General features: G+C 56.2%; 1 protein-coding gene across 1 annotated transcript in view; it reads right to left on the reverse strand.

Moving 5' to 3' along the window:
- PIAS4 (protein inhibitor of activated STAT, 4) overlaps positions 1–5,608 on the reverse strand; it is a 34,601-nt gene that overhangs the window by 21,334 nt on the left and 7,659 nt on the right. The gene's annotated exons all lie outside the window — the stretch shown is intronic.

Genomic DNA, 5,608 nt, shown 5'->3' on the forward strand with positions numbered 1-5,608 from the left:
GGAGCAGCTGGAGACTTTAGATCCAGAGAGGGAGAGCGACTGTGTGCTGAAGACCTGGGGGGCACAGGGGAAGGATTGCATGGAGGGGATTGTAACCATGGCAATGATACGCTATATGATAGAATGAATGTAAAACCAATGTTGTCCCATGTAAACTATCACATAATTCACAATAAAACAAGAACAAAAACAAAAAACCTTCCCTGGCTGTGAGCACTGGGTGACCACGGTGGCCCTGCCAGGCTGCTGCTGGGGATCGTGGTCACTGCCTAGCCCACCCAGCCAAAGCCACAGCACAGCCCAGCTCCCCTGGGCAAGCGATGGCATTGACTACCAAGGCGTGGCTGAGCCATGGGGCTGTAGGGCTCCTGCAAGTGGGGGAGCAGGGCCCACGGCCCAGTTGCATGGAAGAGCAAAGCAGGGCGCATGCAGGCAGGGTTCTGGGGTTAGGGGAGCTGGGCAGAGCCATGGCCTGGGCGGGCATCATGGGCCAACACAAATGCCAGCCTCTCCACTCATCAGGCGATTGTAGCTCTCAGTCTGAGACCCCCAAGTGCTGCCACTAATCCCTCCCACAATGATCATCAGACACGAAACAGGTCACACCTGGAAGGGCTCCAGAACTTCAGCAGCGGCCTTTGCCTCCCACCTGGACATCCCGCCCAGGGACGAAGCACTGAATAGGGCAGGCCCAGTAACCAGACAAGCAAAATCAGCTCGGGGATTGGTACAGAGAAGTGGGAAGAGGTGAGGATAAGAAGAAAGAAAGCCCAGCTTGAAACGAAGCAATCAGGGAGGCCTCTCAGAGGAGGTGACATCTGAAGTGCTTTGAGGCTCGATGCTTGAACAATGAGAAAGAAACAGTCACATGGAGAACTGAGGGAGAGGGCACAGCCTGTGCAAAGGTCCTGGGACAGGTCAGGGCCTGGCAAGTTGGAGGAAGAGCACGGAGGCCCATGTGACTACAGTGGAGAGAGTGAGGGGGAAAGGAGAAAGAGAGACCAGGAAAGACATGGGACATGCCCCATGGGCCAGGGGGAGGACTCCGATTTTGACCCAAGGGAGGCGGGAGCCCTATAGGGCTGTGGGCAGAGCAATGCTGTATCTATCCAGCTTTCTAATTTAAAAGCTTTCGCTGGCTGCTGGGGGAGCCTGGACCACACCAAGGGACAGGGAAAACTGGGAGGAGCAGACCGTGGGCAGCTTAGAAGAGGGCTGGCTGACAGGTGGATAGGAGTGGGCAGGTCACAAAAGAGAGGAGGCAGAGGCGGCAGAACCTTGGGTGAAACCAGTGGGTGCACCCCAAGCTCAGGCCCACCATTTAGCTGTCCCTCCATCAGCGTGTGTCAGAAAACAGAAAGAAGAGGCAGTCGTTCTAACAGAACACGGAATGGCTTACAAACCGGAAAGGTGTGCACCAGGGTCGTATACTTTCACCATATTTACTCAACCTGGATGCTGAGCACATCATCCAAGAAACTGAATTACAGGAAGAAGACTAACACCGTGTGATATGCAGGTAAGACAACCTTGCCTACTGGAAGCAAAGAGGACTTGAAGCACTTGTTGATGAAAATCAAAGACAACAGCTCAACATGAAGAAGACAAAAATCCTCACAACTGGACCAATCAGCAACATCATGCTAGAGGAAGGAAAGACTGAAGACGTCATTTTCACTGTGCTCAGACACACAGTCAACATTCATGGAAGCAGCAGTCAAGAAATCAAATCATATGTTGCATTAAGCATGTCTGCTGCACAAGACCTCTTTAAACTGTATTCATTCAAGAGCAAAGATGTCAGTTTGGGGACGAAGGTGCCCCTGATCAAGCCATGGGATTTTTAACTAACGGCCTCATATGTATATGAGAGTTGGACGATGAATAATTAATGGAAACCCTAGAAGAAGAAATACATTGGAATTCTGGTGTTGGAGAAGAATATTGATAGTACCACAGACTGTCAGGAGAATGAAGAAATTCTTGTAAGAGGTACAGCCAAAATGCTCCTTAGATGTGAGGAAGGTGAGAATTCATCTCAAGTACTTTGGACATGTTATCAGAAGAGACGAGTCCTAGGAAGACATCATGCTTGGTAAAGTGGAGGGTCAGCAAAAAAGAGGAAGCTCCTCCTCCCAGCCCCCGTCCCCAGGCCAACAAGATGGACTAACAGAATGACCCCAACAATGGGCTCACACAGGACAAGGACTGAGGCTGCCCCAGGACCACGCAGGGTTTTAGTCTGTTGGATGTGGAGTTGCTGTGAGTCAAAACCAACTCAACAGCACCGAATGAAATCAGAACAAAGGTGGCTGTTGTTGCTAAGTGTCATCGAGTCAGTTGTGACTCATAGCGACCCTGTATAGGGTTTCTGAAGAGAGGCTGGTGAGTTTGAACTGCCCACCTTGCGGTTCAAACCGATCCTGAAGTCGAGTGCTTACCCTACTGAGCCACATGTTGTTGTTAAGTGCCATCAAATCGGTTCTGTACCATATCAGGGTTTCCGAGGAGCAACTAGTAAGCTTGAACTGCTGCTCTTGTGGTTCAAACCGACTTTGCAGTTCAGCGCCACACCAGGACTCCAGAACACAGATAAGGTTCTCAAAATACCCTGAACACCTTGGCACCACCAAAGCCCTGGGAATGGACTGTGTCCTGCTCTTCCTTGTGACCCATGGCATCCCAGGTCTTGGGCTTCAGTGTCGACTTCCAGGTGCACCCCCCCTTCCCAGCACGGCACCCTCAGTGACAATGACTTCCATTCAGGTTCCCTCGCTGCCAGGCCTAGGCCTGGGCCTGGAACGCACCCTTGCCCCTCCTCCACTAGCTTACGGCTGTTCCCGTCCTGGTTGGAGACACACTGCCGTTGTCAACGCCTCCAGGAAGCCCACTGAACCACCCTCCAGCATGCAGTGAGGGGATCCTGCCCTCCTGACAGCCCACCAGAGCACTCACAACCAGTACATCTGATGGTGTCACCATTCCAGGGCGGCCACCCAGTATCAGGTGGGGACAGTCTCAGCCCACACAGACATGCTTCCTTCCCCCTGCCCAAGTGGTGACTACAAGGCCTCTCCTCCCCCTGACCCAAGGGTCTGGGATTCAGTCGGGCGTCTGAGGGCTGGCCGGGTCGGGTGGCAGTCCTGGGCAGACAGACGCCGGGCAGGGCCTCTCGGGTTCCCAGAGGTCGGAGCAGTGCCCACGCCATGAAGGAATGCTGCCCAGAACCTTCCAGGCTTCAGAGCAGAGGTCTCTCTGCAGGGGGCAGGCCACAGTGTGTCTTTGGACAAGTCTCCTGAGCTGTCAGGGCGCAGAGGGCCCACAGCAGCCCCCGGCTGCCCTCCGTGCTCCCCGCCCCTCCCCCAGCCGAGTCCAGTACGGCAGGCTGGTGATTGATGGTCCCTGTCCTCTCTGCCTGAGCTGGCTGGGGCTCTGCCGGGGAAAGGGGCCTAGCAGCACCCTGGCTCCAGATCCAAGGAGGCCCTAAACTAAGGCTGTCTCTGTAAAGCGGGCAGCCTGGGGGCAGCTCCCCAGAGCATGGGCAGGGGAGGGGGTGGGAAGCAGGGCGGGGCCGGCGTCTTTGTTCTGAACAGCCAGCCGAGTAATTCCCAGAGTAATTCCCAGTGTAGACAGGAGCAGCTCCTGGAGATCAGGTGACTGGGGTCCCTGGGGACCAGGGGCAACGTGGTGCATTGTGGGGCACGCTCACCAGGCAGGAAGGAAGCCAGCGTTCCGGATGGAGGAGGTGTAGCTGGTCAGCCCTACATTCATTCAAAGTGACCTCCAGCCCCAGCCCCCGACCAACCCGGCCCCCTCAAGGGCTGGGTCAACCTCCATACTCTGTGGGCAGTTCTGGCTCTCAAAATTCATCAGAACCAGCTAGCTGTCCCCAAGGCCTGAAGACGATGAGCACGGGGGGAGGGGAGGCTCAGGAGGCCTGTGGTATTTCAGAAGGGGCTGGGTACAAGACTCAATGCCAGGGTCCAAATTCTAATCCCTAGATGGCGTGGGGGCTGACCTGCTTCCCAGATGGTGGAGTGAAGGGCCTTTAGCTCCAGGCCTGACCACACCACACCCCAGGGTCTGCAGGAACATGGAGAGCTGAGGGCCAGTCAAGAGAGCCGACCACCGCCGCCTCAGGCTCGAAGGCAGGGTGTCAGGACATCAGCCCCAAGCCTAGCATCAGAACCACATGGACCAGGGGTGATGGGAGGACTGTGCCCGCTGTCCCAACTACAAATACCCAGCCCTCCAGCCCCGTTATCTGGCTTGCGGTAGGTAAGAAAGAACATGGGTGATTGAATGGACAATGCTGAATGTGGGTTCTATAAGGTGGCAGGACCCAGAGAGCTAGCCATAGGTTTGAGGCACCCGCAGTCCTACATGGAAGTGCCAGGGTGAAACCCCGAAAAGGCTGGGTAGTATAGTATCTGTGTCCCAACGTTGGCTTGGTTGCCCCGAGCCTGGTGCCAGAATCACTACTGCATTCACGCACGCACACACACACACGCACACACACACACACGCATACACACACGCATGAACCAGGAAGGACAGGGAGATGACGGTCGGCCTCTAAGGAAACTCAGATCTGAGCCAAGCATCAGGACACTGGACCACGGAGCCCTGGCCACTCGCTGCGCTGGTACAGGGCAGTATGGGGAGCCCACCAGATGGAAGCCCATGATGGCAGCACTGCCTAGGAAGGGAGGGAGGCACCCAGTGGGCACTCAGCTGACATTCAGGAAGAAATGAACACTGGGGAGCATACCATGCCTGTCCCTGACCAGTAGCCGGGAGAGCTGACCAGGCTAGGAGGTTTATGAAACAGCTCCTGCGGTTGTTAAGAGATGAGCTGGAGAGGAGGGAAGATCAAAAGAGATTTTTTCAGCCCCTTTTCCAGAATGTGTGTGTGGTAGGGGGAGCTACAAATGGTGAACACACTTGGCCGCTAACTAAAAGGCTGGAGATCTGAGTCCACCAAGAGGCACCTCAAAGAAAGGCCAGGTGATCTACATTTCCCCGAAAAGAAGCTCACGCATTATAAAAACTCCATATGGATCACAGGTGTACTGTAGGGTCGCCAAGAGTCAGGGTGAACTAGATGGCAAGGGCAGCCAGTCTCCTAGTGGGAATCCCAGAGGCCTGGCCTCCTGAGGGCAGAGCCCTGTGCTGGCCCCACCTCCTGGAGGTAGAGCCTTGTGCTGGCCCCGCCTCCTGGAGGTAAAGCCCTGTGCTGGCCCCGCCTCATGGAGGCAGAACCCTGTGCTGGTCCCATCTCCTGGAGGCAGAGCCCTGTGCTGGCCCCTCCTCATGGAGGTAGAGCCCTGTGCTGGTCCCGCCTCCTGGAGGTAGAGCCCTGTGCTGGCCCCGCCTCATGGAGGCAGAACCCTGTGCTGGCCCCGCCTCCTGGAGGTAAAGCCCTGTGCTGGCCCCACCTCATGGAGGCAGAACCCTGTGCTGGTCCCACCTCCTGGAGGCAGAGCCCTGTGCAGGTCCCGCCTCCTGGAGGTAGAGCCCTGTGCTGGCCCCTCCCCCTGGAGGCAGAGCCCTGTGCTGGCCCCTCCCCTGGAGGCAGAGCCCTGTGCTGGCCCCTCCCCCTGGAGGC

This window comes from Chrysochloris asiatica, unplaced genomic scaffold (assembly GCF_000296735.1).
Source record: "Chrysochloris asiatica unplaced genomic scaffold, ChrAsi1.0 scaffold00125, whole genome shotgun sequence".
In the NCBI taxonomy this organism is placed as follows: domain Eukaryota; kingdom Metazoa; phylum Chordata; class Mammalia; order Afrosoricida; family Chrysochloridae; genus Chrysochloris; species Chrysochloris asiatica.